This window comes from Mus musculus, chromosome 8 (assembly GCF_000001635.26).
Source record: "Mus musculus strain C57BL/6J chromosome 8, GRCm38.p6 C57BL/6J".
Taxonomy (NCBI): domain Eukaryota; kingdom Metazoa; phylum Chordata; class Mammalia; order Rodentia; family Muridae; genus Mus; species Mus musculus.
The window spans coordinates 17430699-17444088 of NC_000074.6; the positions used below are offsets into that span (position 1 = coordinate 17430699).

General features: G+C 38.6%; 2 protein-coding genes across 2 annotated transcripts in view; both read right to left on the reverse strand.

Annotated features, from left to right (window-relative positions):
* Positions 1 to 13390, reverse strand: part of Csmd1 (CUB and Sushi multiple domains 1) — a 1642848-nt gene that overhangs the window by 1538161 nt on the left and 91297 nt on the right. The window lies entirely within an intron of this gene.
* C030002A05Rik (RIKEN cDNA C030002A05 gene) overlaps positions 1 to 13390 on the reverse strand; it is a 138762-nt gene that overhangs the window by 77065 nt on the left and 48307 nt on the right. The window contains exon 1 of the mRNA XM_030243881.1: positions 1 to 13390. This exon is cut by the window's left edge and continues 77065 nt beyond it; it is cut by the window's right edge and continues 48307 nt beyond it. The gene's annotated coding sequence lies outside the window, so the exon portion shown is untranslated.

Consider the following 13390-nt stretch of genomic DNA (forward strand, 5'->3'; position numbering starts at 1 on the left):
ACATGATTTAGAAATGTTGAACTCCACTTTGGACCTTATTTATTTATTTATTTATTTATTTGTTTATTACTTATTTCCTGGTGACTCCTCTGATTCCCAGCATTTTCAGTTTTGACGAAATCCAGTTAATATGTACTTTTATTTGAGGTTTGTGTTGCTGTCTTATCTGAAATTAAAAACAAGAATAACAGTATCATTTTATTCATGGTCATAAAATTCAATGCTTTCATTCTCTTTATGAGAGTTTTATACTTTTTAACTCTTCGAGCACTGTGCCTAACATTGTGATATTGATTTTGGCTGGTATCCAAGTTTAAGTTTATTTTTGATGAATTTTTGATTATTGCTATGTGTGTGGGAGAGTGTTGGGGTAGAAGAAGAGACAGAAGAAACAGGAGTGGCTATGCATGCACAGTGTCATGCATGGAGGGTCAGGGAACAACTTTTGAGAGTCTTTTATGTCCTTCAAGCATGAGGACAGACTTCAGGTTGTTAGAGTTCCGTGATGAGTGTATCTACCCTTGCCAGCACTAGAATCCAACTGTTTCTTTGCCTGTAGAACTCTCTTTGCTCCAGGTCCATTTGTTGAAAAGAACATTGCTTCCTTCATTGGATACCTTAGCAATCTTATTAAATATCAATTGACTGCGAATGTGGGGAGGTATTTTTAGACTCTCGGTTTCCTCCTTGAATCAATATTTCTATCCTTCACTCACTGAAAGAGCATCTTGACACTGTACAGTTAGGTTGGGCCCTTGTCTAGGTCTACTAACATAAATCTTTAACTTGATTTTTGATTATAACAGTTTTTTATCTGAGTATCTTAACATTTGCTATAAGCACATAAATGCAGTATGCGATTTGGTTTCTGTCTCTCTCTGTTTCTCTGTCTGTCTCTGTCTCTCTGTCTCTCTCTGTGTCTGTCTGGGTGACTCCATTTACTTATCCAAACTACTACCAAAATCTCTCATGTAGTATTAATTCCTTACCTTGTTACAGATCTTAAGATGAACTCCATCAGACTCTCAGCATTAACTATAGATTCACTGCATTGGGGGGGGGGGCGTGTTCTTCATTAAATTGTTGAGCATTCTTACTGTTGGTTGAAAGAACCTTTTGTCCAATCTTTTCTCTGCACTAAGATGATGATGGTGATGTTGGTGGATAATGATGATGATGATCCTATGACTTCTGTTTTTATTTATTATCATTATTATTATGAAGAGTTATATGTAGTTGCCACATGTGGAAGTCAGAAGACAATGTTTTAGAGTTGGTTACTTCTCTCTTTCCATCTTTATGTGCCAGGCTAATGTGGCAAGTGTCTTAACCTACTGAATCATCATGCCAGCCCATCCATTTATTAATGGGTCTCAGAGATGGCCCCTTCCATAGAGTATTTAGTTAGGGGCAGACCTTCTATAAAGCAAAGGTCTCATGCGGCTGTACAAAAACATAGTGTCACCACACTTCCATTGTCCACAAGGCAATGCAATAATTTATTCACTCCTCCAAGAATCCTGGCAATCAGGTATGCCTGATTCTCTCACATAGAGCAACTTCAGATATGAATTCCACATGGCTTTCTTTGTTTCTGATCTAACTAATTCTTTTTCACATTTCTGATTTGCTCTTGCCGATGTAGTTGTAAGAATTTCACTTCCACGTAATAGTAAGTCTAAGTCTCCAGGCTTCTACCCCTGTGCTGTCTTCATACTGTGTGGCGGAAGGCTGTTAGGGACCCTAAAAAAAATCACTGGGCACTAGTTTCTCCTCTTACATCCTTGAAAGAGTATGAAAAGTTGGTTTTAATTCTTTCACTTGAGAAACTATTCAGGCCAGAGCTTTCCAGAGTGAGAGGACAGATTTTGTTACTAATAAAACGACAGTATATAGCTGGAGTGAGATTTTGTGTAATTTCTTTAGTCACTTTCTCTGCTATGTTTTTATTAGAGTATGTTTAACTTCTAAGTTATTTTGTTTATTGTTGTAAAGTTTTTATATGTTTATTATTTATTCATTCATTGAATTTTTATGCAAGATTACACTGTATCTTGGTTATATCTAATCCTTCTCCTCCACCTTCCCCTTCCCTTTCCAAGGGAATAACACCGCCTGAGATCCCCAAACACAAATCCCTTACAACTTCATGTCATCCTTATTTTTATCTTTAAAATGTTGTTTTGTGTGTTCATTTGCACAGGATTTTTATAGGTGCAAAAGGTGACCAGAAACCAACTTAGTGGGGTTGATGTTTTTTGTTTCCATTATGTTCATGCCAGGGACTGAACTGCAGTGGGTCATCAGTCTCCCGATGCCAGTGACTTTACTTACTGACTAGTTTCATTGGTTCTTAAGCTATTATTTTATAATATTTTAATTTTTGCAATATTGTTAATACAATTCCTCCTGTCATTATCAATTTAATGAGTTTACAGTCTAGTTTCTATCTAATTAGAAGGTTTAGCTGTGCTTTTCTATCATTGACGCCAAAGGGACATTTATTTTGACCATGTACACAATGTATACATAAAGATTTGCATCTCCCTGTCAACCCAACCTCAGTGGTGGTCTACATTGAAGGCGCACTGTTACATAATCACCACATTTGTAGAAAGCATTATATTATTTAATTACAAAAGTAATTTTATTTTTGAATTTTTTATTTTCCTGGGGATTAGTTATTGTTTTATTTCTACATATTTTTGTCTTTTGCACATTTATTTCTACTATTAACTGTAAATGAAATAAAGAATTTATTCTATTTATTTTCTTTATACAGATTCTTTGGGGGGAGTTAGGTTGTGTAATTTTTAAATTTTTAAAAAGATTGTTTTTTTTTTTTTTTTTTTTGAGACAGGGTTTTTCTGTATAGCCCTAGCTGTCCTGGATCTCACTTTGTAGACCAGGCTGGCCTTGAATTCAGAAATCCACGTGTCTCTACCTCCTAAGTGCTGGGATTAAAGGCATGTGCCACCACCGCCCAGCCAAAAGCAGATTTATTTATTTCATTATTTCTTACATGAGTGTTTTGCTTGGATGCATATATGTGTACCTCATGTGTGCCTAGTGCCCATGCAGTCCAAGAGAGAGCACTGGGTCTTCAGGAATAGACTTACAGATGGTTGTGATCTGTCATATGGTGCTAGAAATCAAATGTGGGACCTCTGGAAGAGTCACAAGTACTGTTAACCACTGAGCCAACTCTCTAGCCCAAATATTTATCGGATTCATATCTTCTAAATTTATTGTTGTTTTATCTATAAGTGGAAGTAAGGATTTTAGTATTTTGTTTGGTTTGTTTATTTATTTGTTTGCTTGTTTCTTTTGAGAAGGTTTTACTGTGTAGCCCTGATCATCCTGGAACTTGCTCTGGAGACCAGGCTGGCTTTGAACTCATGGAGATCATCTGCTCTGCCTCCTAAATATTGGGATTAAAGACATGAACTGCCACCATCACCACCACCACCACCACCTGGAGTCTTTAATAGTTTTTCAACATTATCTTTTACTCTATCTTCTAGTTATGTTAGGTTTTGCCTTATGCATTTGCTTTTAGTTTGTTATTTCTTTATGTGTTCATGGCTGCTATATCATTGTTATAGGAGGGCAATTTTATAACTTTAGAACATTTCATTTTATCTATAACAGTTTTGCTTTACACTCTATTTTGGTCAATATTAGTAAAGACTTATCTTGCTATTTACAAACTGCCATCTATTTCTTCCTTTAAAAGCAGATTTGTAATTTCTATTAAATTTTGTCCCCTGTTAAAAGGGTGTGATTGGATACTATTGTCCTATCTCTGCTTTTTAACTGAATTGATTAATCCAATCAATTAGCAATCCAATTTAGCAATATTAATGGCCTAGTTGTAATTAAACCTCTCATTTTACTTCTGTTTATTCATGTTTTGCCCCACACCTTCCTCTGTCTTTCTTTGAATTAAATGATGCTGTTCCACTGCCCCCAGTAATTTCATGGATGAGTTCTCACTGGTCCTCCACAGCTCCTTTAACTACTTACATAGGTAGGGGCATAATAATTGATTTTAATGAAAGATTCTACCTAACACACGTATGCACAATTTGTGTGTATGTGTGTGTGTGCATGTATGTGTATGTTTGCAGTTCATTTAAATTCATACTGCAAACCACAACTGATAGCTCACAAGTGCACATTACTTGCATCTGAAGTTGATAGGGTCTTCCCAAGTGGTGTTGATCAGCCTCTCTATCACAGCAAATGTCAAGAGCTTGTGTGCCCAAGCTTGCTGTTGTCAGGGTCTGGATCTTGGGTCTCCTGACAAATGCGTCCTTCATGGTTTTTGCTCACATTTCCCTAATGTCCTACAATATGTTTCACCTTCTGAAATTTGTATTTTCTATCAGTTCCTTCTCTGGAAAGGAATCCCTTTAGGGCTTTTGCCCCATTTTTAAATGGAATCATTTATGTTTTTATTCTTTGTCCTCTTACTGTTAAGTAAATGGAATCACTTCTCTTATAAATATATTTAATGGAATAATCTTGTGTGTGATGGTTAAATATTAGTTGAAATGAATTATCAATATAATTGCATGAAACAAAATAAATAAAATGGGAAAGCTTAACTTTGCAAGTAAGTGGGTTTGGAGTATTTGACAGGTACTCAGCAGCTATATGCATGGACACCATACAACTCGGACACCATAAACTGACATTTTCCATAATGAACTTAGGAGAGAAAATGGACCTTTGAAGCTGATGGGATGCTTAATTTTCAATTGCATAACTAAGCACAATTACATAAGTGACAGTTACATAAACATGACCTTTACATTATGCTATTAAACCAACCAATAGAAGACCTTCAGGTGAGAAAAGAAAAACTTACCCTTGGGTATGCTGAACCTGTGAAGAAATTATTTTGTGTCTGGTAAGATATAATCTTTAAAGGAATATTGAATTTAAAACACTCCCTTTATGCCAGCATCAAGGTAGCTAACTAAAGTCCGCAGTCCCCTTTCTTTAGCCCAGTGACTACTTCTAGGAACTTCCCAGAAGACAAACACCTAACAATATACATACACAAACATAGCTATATTTCATAACTGTAAAATGTTGAAAATATCTTCAGCTGTACATTTAAAATGTGAGAGAACAAATTACGATTGATCAACAATTCCTTTAGCACCTGTAAGTGAAGGCGTTATTTACTAAAATAAATGAAGAAATTCTCTAGAAGCTGACAGGAAAGCACTTGCATGCAGCACTGACGATCAGTGTGTGATGCATCCCAACACAGAGGGATGCTGACATTGATGTACGAGAAGTGGAGGTAAGAGAAATAAGTGTGACTCCTTACTCAGTGAAAATCAACCTGTAAAGTCGATAACTAAGAGAATGAGTGCTTCCACAAGGCAGATGGAAAAGCGGTCATAAAGGCTGGGCTAATAGAGAAAGGATTAAACAGCCTAAAGATCCAGTGTTCTCCTTTCAGAATGGAGCTTGCTTGTTGTGATGTGTACCTGTAGTCAACTCAGAAAGAAACAGAGCCAACCAGGATATTATGTGTGTAAGCCAAATAGACACACAAAGAGTAATGATCAATATTGCAAAAGTATATGAGGATAGCATAAAGCAGATGGGAAGGAACAACAATAGCATAAATACTTAGCATAAAATTTTGGGAATATTTAGACTAAGTAAGATTAAAGATGAAAAATGCAGATACTGTATTTGGAATCACAATTTCTTCTTATATTTTTATGGATTAGAAATCTTTACATGAGTGCATTTTCAAATTTTAGAAAAGCATTAATAAACACATTTTGGATAACAAGAGCCTTATTTCTCATTGGATAAAGGATGGAGGGTGAAGAATGGAACTCAGAGATAGTCAGTTGAAGTCAGAGGTTCCATACAAAATCAGGGTTGGAGGGTATGTGTGTGCGAGATTAGTCTGTCTGTTCCCAAATCAGTCCTCTGAGAGGAGCAGGAGCATCAAAGCATGGGCAGCAAATAGCAAAGTCAGCACATGGATCCTTTCTCCAACAAAGGGGCCAGAGTGCTTGGAGCAAAACTCTGATCACAGGGCACGAACAGGAGAGGTTCAGAGACAATTTAGGGGGCAAGGATATTTTCAAAAGCTTGTGGAACAGATCAAAAGTTACAGTGCCCAGACTGAGGAGAGATCAAACTGCAACAATTTCAGGAACAAATTAATTATCATGACAGTTTATAATCTATGCTCTGACATGGACAAAAACAAATGAATGGAAGACAGGAAGAAAAAAATCTCCACTTAAAGTGGAATTCCAATTGCTAACCATGAAGGACTTGATGAAAATAGAAAAAAACAAAGAAACAAAAAACAAAAACACTTGGTGATCACAATGCTACTACTGAATGTTAGAAAGAGAAACAATGTTACCATCCTGCAGATAATGGAACAACAATGTTGCCATAGCGTAGATAATGATGCTGTGTCAGGCAAAATGCTTTACCTGGGCTGTAAATGACTCAGCAGTTAGGAGCTGTTCTTGCAGAGTACCTGGCTTCAGTTCTCAGTGCTCACACAGTGGAGCACAACCAACTGTAACTCTACTAACAGGGGATCTGATGCCCTCTTCTGGACTCCACAGGCACTGCATGCACATGGTATAGGAACATGTAGGCAAAGTACTTATATGTGTAAAATAAACAAACCTTTAAAACTATAAAAAGAAGCTTCACTGCTTACTGAAGACAGTAAATGAAAGTAGACACTCTGACACCAGGTACAGTCTGCGACTAGTTCCATCGATACCATAGGTTCAGGGCTACCTTAATCTTGAGCAAACAAAACCCAGTCCAGAGACAAGATAAAAAGATTGCTTCAGACTAGGCAAGACAGATGTGCCACCATCTCAGTGCAAAGAATGATGCCAAATCCTATGGGAAATTCTCCAATATTTAAACATATTTTGAAGATGATGCAGCAATCATTTATTAATACTGTATTATTTTCCAAGTTCTGTACACTGAGACATGGTTATCTGGGTTATTATCATTGCAGGAAGCTAAATGAGGGGGCTGCATAGATTCTGTGTACTTGGTAACCATTTTTTAGTTGTTTTCATTTTAACTCAAAGAAAAATGACAGCCTGCAGGGTCTGGTTGGAAGGGGATGGCAAATAAGATTAGGAGAATAAAAGGAGGTGTAAAAGAAAGCAAAAGGAAAGAAAACCAGCCTTAGCTAAGACCTTGGCTGTTTCAGACATACTCAACACACTAAACACTCCTAGCACATCAGCCAGTCAGAGTCAGACTGACAGGTACCCATAAGTGTAAACCTGATCAGACTCCCAGGGACCAGAGAGGGCAATCAGAGTGCACTGTAGAAGTCTGTGTACCCAGCTAAGGAATCCACTAAATCTCAGACTGTACATCTTGACATTGTACCCTGCCTACATATCAGCATTGTGTTTAGCTCTGTAAGTAATTACTGGAAGTCCTTGAGGCCCCTCCAACGTGTGTGTGTGGGGCGGGGGGAGTGCACACATGCCCTACAGCAATCTCATGAATGAAACTAGTTCTACAGAACAAAATGGTCATTTTATAATTCCTGCATACAATGAAAACTTTCCTCTAACATTTGATTAAGGAAATCGTCTATCTTCATGAACATTTCATGAATATACTGAGCTAGAACACCAGTCCTGCCTTTCTCTCAGGTGCCTGATGCTTTAACTTCTTCCATTTGTTATATTTTTGAGATTTCATACATGAATACCACGCACTTGGTCATGCTCACCACTGTTACCCACTCTTATATCTTTACCAATCCTGTGCACCCACTTCTTCCAGCTGCTTATCCTCTGACTCCCATATCTTAATTTTAATGCAAGTATTCATGGTTGCTATCTCAGTTCTCTCTAGTCCTGGCTCTCTCCTTTCTTTCTTTTTTATTTCTTCCTTCCTTCATTTCTTTCTTCCTTCATTTCTCTTTTCTTCCTTCCTTCATTTATTCCTTTGAATTTTCTTCCTTTGTTTCTCCCTTTTTTCTTTGTTTCTTCCTTCTCTTTCTTTTTTTCTTCCTTCCTTCATTTCTTTCTACCTTTCTTCCTTCCTTTCCTTTCTTTCTTTTTTTTTCTTTCTTCAATTATGTTTTCTTGAGACTATAATTTATTTCCGTCTTCTCTCTCTTCCTTCACACACTCTCTGGTATCTCATTTCTTTCCAATTTGTGGCCTCCCTTTTTTGTTATTTTTATGGCACCTGATTACAGTGCAAAGCTGTAGGATCTAGTCCCAACTGATACATCTACAACACAAGTCCTGCCTCTAAGGCTCAGGAATTATTGCAGAAGAGGGGAGGGTGGAAAGATTGTAAGATCCAGAGGACTAGGTAGTTTTCTGTGAGACCGTTGTTTCCTAGAAATGTCAGAAACTACATCTATGAAGTCTCATCAATATATCTTCCTAAATACAATCTGAACAAGGATGATACCAGTATACATGCGAACACAAGAAGGGGGGTTTATGAGGCCTCAAGTCTAGATAAATAACTATAAAGTAACTAAAGAATGATAAAAAGTAATGAATGTTAAGAGTGGAAGAAACCGTCTTCTTCAAGGAAGAGCACATCAGTTGCCTATCCAATAGCTAGTGATCAGCACTGGAATCATACACAGAAGTAGGCAGTGCAGGGTGCACTTTTATTTTTAGGAAGACTTACACTTGGCAATGACACAAGTGTGACAAGAGTCTGGTAGTGAAAAGAGAGACAACAGTTGTCTGTGAATGGGGAAGGTTACAGATTGGTGACACGATATGTGTACCTATTGGTCACAGTGCTGGATAGACAGGGTATGCCTGCACGTTCCCTCCAGGTCTGTGTGTCCTGTGGCTCCTCCAAGGGTAATGTTCTCAGCATCAGTGAGATGAGCATTCTATTTTGGAGCACACTGAGTTCTTGAAGACTTTGTGAACCACAGCCCCAGCTCCTCTGCTGGCCTCCAGCACCATCACAGGCAAGAGTAAGTCAGGCAAAGGGTTCAGGTTGGTGTCACTCTGTGGCTGGTTTGATATTAAGAAAGCAAATCATAAACTAAGACACTTCCAAATAGAGACACAAAGTAGCTGTGCTCACAGGAGAATATAGGGAGACAGAAGCTTAGCAGCCTCCCCCTGCACAAACCCCTACTCCATCTGAGGAGCAATCTATAAAGTTCTGAAATATCCCTGTAATCTAAATGTGTGGTGATTACAATTTAATATTTATATGAAGGTAAATTTCTATGTCCAAAACCACAACTCTGATAAATAACACTAATCTCATCAAGCTCACAATTGTAGCCTTATTTCGGAGACAGAGACTGTTTGGGGCAGATCTATCTCAGAGAATAAATTAACATTGGTTATATTACCAAGCCGGACTTTTAAAGATGAGATGCATCTGTGAATAAATGACTGAATATTAAAGATCTTTTTGTAACTTAAAGTTTGTTAATGCATTAAAGTGATGCATTACTAAAAAAAATCTCTTTCTCTGGGGATTTTGCTTTCAAAGCCACAGCATCTTATGATTTTAAATATCTTTTTAGGAAATGTCTTAAGCACAGTTTCAAATGTTTCATTAGTAGCTGCTCAGACAGATTTCTTAAAATTGGAAGCAAGATACAGCTCTCCTTCAGGGCTTGTATCAATGCACACAAATCACTTTAATAGTTTTCAGAGAAACACCAACTTGTTTCCTGATGCTCCCTAGTTATTTTAGTCAAGCAATTAATTAGCAGCCGTGAAGACCGCCTTAATTAAATGCGTTTACATTATTTGTTTAGACACCACCTTGTTTCATCCGCTGATTGCACCCGTTGCCATCCACTCTTTTGTCTCCTGTTTTAGCAAACAAACAGATGGTAGATTATTGGGGATGGGAGTTGCAAGATGAAGGCCTTTAGAGACATGTATGTGGAAAGGGGTGGGGGACCAAAATAGCTGCTACCACTGAAGTAGATGCTCTACCACCACCATATGCATGTCAACACTGTGACTCAGTGGAAGTGCAGAAGGGAGGAGCGCGGACCTCTCGCTGCTTTTTCCCTTGTGAACACATTTTTCTAGCCAGCTCTCACCTGCCACTTAACAAAGTTGCTTCACTTCGATACATGACAGAACTTTCCAAGATCTCTTTGAAGCATTCAAATATGGCTGCTATTAGATAATTGTCTCCTGCTTGTGTGTCTGCCTCGCTATTTTAATAAGATTCAGGGAATACATGCTGGCATTTGACTCTGTCCTCACTTTGTAAGGAAGTGCCAAGAACTATGATAGTGCAAACGTGGTAGCTGGGTAGCCAAGAGTCCAGGCTTAACACAACCTGCTTCCTGCTCCTGAAAATGTAGCTTAGAAATACAATTGAAAGATTCGTGAGTCTTATTTTCCTAACTTCAGAACATGACAAATATTTTCAAGGTTGCCAGGACTACATTGCATCACTAATATTTGCTAAAGCATTAGGTATTATCTGACCTCAGGGCACAGTGTCCTTTAAGAAATAAAGTCATGCATTGAATTTGAGCCTTCTGATGAGCTCTGCTATCCAGCTCCCACTGACTAACCCCCAGTGACCACCCTACTAACTAGCTCCCACTGATTAACCACCACTGACCACCCTGCTAACCAGCTCCAGCTGACTTATCTCCACTAACCACCACTAAAGTCCGGCCCTCACTGATCACTCCTCCTGACCAGACCCCCTCTTACCAGGTTTCACTGGCCATTCCTCACTGATCAAAATCCCTTATCATCCCTACTAAGGAGCACTCACTTACTAGCCCCCACTGACCACTACTACTGACTAATACCCTCTGACCAACTCCCAGAACTGACCAGCCCTATTGACCAGTCCCCTCTGACTAGCCCCCACTGACCACCTCTACTGACCCTCCCCTTATGACCAATCCCTGCCGACCAGTCCCCCTCTGACCAGCCCCTCTGACTAGCCCCCACTGACCACCTCTACTGACACTCCCCTGCTGACCAGGTCCCCTCTGACCAGGCCCCACTGACCACCCTGCTTCTTGCACTGGGTGAATAATGAACTCCAGCATTCTCTTCCTCAGGCTTATCACCTCTTTGCAATTACACAGGTAATTTTTTTGGTTAGTTTTTGCCTTATTGCTTTTACTGTTTTAAATTTTGACTCAATTCCTATTTTATTGCTGAATATCAGTGAGCAACAGTATGGGGTGAGATTGATGTGTGCTTTCACGAAAGAAAGCACAGCATCTGTTTGTCAGGACCTGAGAGGACATTCTCCCCTTTGCTCCTGAAGTGTTAATATCTGTTTTTGAAGGTGTGGTATGACATCAGAACTTGGAATCTGCAGTTCCAGACAGACAGACCTGTAAAAACCTATGTTTTGTTGTTGTTTGAGGGGCTTTGGTTGTTGTTTTCATCTATATTTGAGGCTTTTCTTTAATTGGTTTTTTGTTCTGCTTTATATTTTTTAAGAGAGGAAGAAAGAGCAATGGCGGGTGGGTATGGAAGTGGGGGGGGGGATCTGGGAGGAATTGGAATCGGGAAAATGACCAAAATATATTGTATGAAAAAAAATGATTAGAGTGGAGGAATATACTACTGGTTACTCTGTCTTCTTCGGCACAGGCTAGTATTCCTCCTTCTGCTATGTGATATCTAGAAGTGGTACTCAACATTCCTGAGCACTGACTAGTAGTCCTCCTGTGTCATGTGATGTCTAGAAAAGGAACCTTATTGCTATTTCTTTTTACTTAATAATTAAAATATTTTAATCAACTATATTAAACAGCTAAATAATTGCACTGCTCATACTTCCTCTTTAATCATGTAAGACTATTTTTGTTTCTACTCTCTCTTCCTATGTGGTTTATAGACTTATTACATATGTATTCCAAGATAATCCTGTTATGACTTTTTAATTTGTCCTTTGAGTTGTTTTTAATTGTATTGTGTTGTTTTCAGTATAAACCTGTACCAATATTAGACTTGCCTAGGATGTACTAGAGTGTCTTTCTAGAACCCAGGATAATTTCCTAATCAGACCTTATAAAAACACGCATTCACGTTGTCTAATCATATTGTTAAGTACGTTTGACTTTCTCTAAAATCCAACACACAGATGCCAATTACACTGTGAATGTGGCCATGTGTCTATTAGCATGCTAATTCTTTCTACACTTTTCTATCCAGAGGGGAGCTCTCTTCTCCCAGCAGCTTCAACTGTCTGCATCATGGGGCAGGTGCGTGCTTCATGCAGGTGGGGATCTGGGTAGCTGCTTATCTCTCAGTGCCTCTCTGCTCCTTTCAGAGACAGTGTTGCAGGATTTACAGCCTTGTGTCATGTTAATCCCACCTGGCATCTGTGGTCCATCCCCATGCTCACACGTGGCCCCTCTAATGCCAAGAGAATGTTATTTAATAACATCAAAAGTGCAATTTTCATTATCATCATCAACTTGTGTGACACATTTGACCCTTTTTGTCTTTTTAATGTTTTCTCTCCTAAAAATTGTACTAATTTTGTTTTTATTTATTTGTTTGTTTGCTTGCTTGCTTGCTTTTTGAGACAGGGTTTGTCTGTCGAGCCCTGGCTGTCCTGGAACTCACTCTGTAGACCAGGCTGGCCTTGGACTCAGAAATCGTCCTGCCTCTGGCTCCCAAGTGCTGGTATTAAAGGCGTGTGCCACCACTGCCTGGCTAATTGTGTTTCTTTTAGAGAGTTGAGCATTTCATATAGTTTACCAAGTTTCTTTCCATAAATTCTTTACTGTCTCATAATTAACATCTTCCTGTGAATAGTATTTCTGCTCCTTTTCTGGGTAGGAACAGATTCTGTCTCCCTCTCTCTTCTCTGTCTTCACTGACTTCTCAGCACATCAAAGTACTTTTCTGAATGTGTGAAAAAATAAGTTTTAATGTTTCTACATGTTAGCTTTTCATTTGATTTTATTTTTAAGGAAATACTTCAGTGTAATTGGCATTCTGCCTTTTTCCTCTGATTGCTCTATGTGGAGTCTACTAGACCTCACAGTCCTTCTGCCTTGTTCTTGTCCTGTCCTGGGCTTCATATTTGGATTACAAATGGAATCTTCAACACCATTTATGAAATAATATAGTAACCATTAATTATCATGCATTTCCAAGAGGATATCATTTTGCAGTGCTGGCAACTGAACACAGGGTTTTGTACATACTAGGCAGGCATGGACCACTGAGCAGCATCCCAAGCATGCATGTGGATTTTAATGTCGGCTTGCACTCTAGGTTCATGTATGCATGTGCACTGTGTGTAGGTACACACACACACAAAGAAAAATATAAAGAAGATGCCTAAGGAGCTCCTTTGTCAACAAATTTTCTTTGTATTGCATCGCAGATAATCTGCC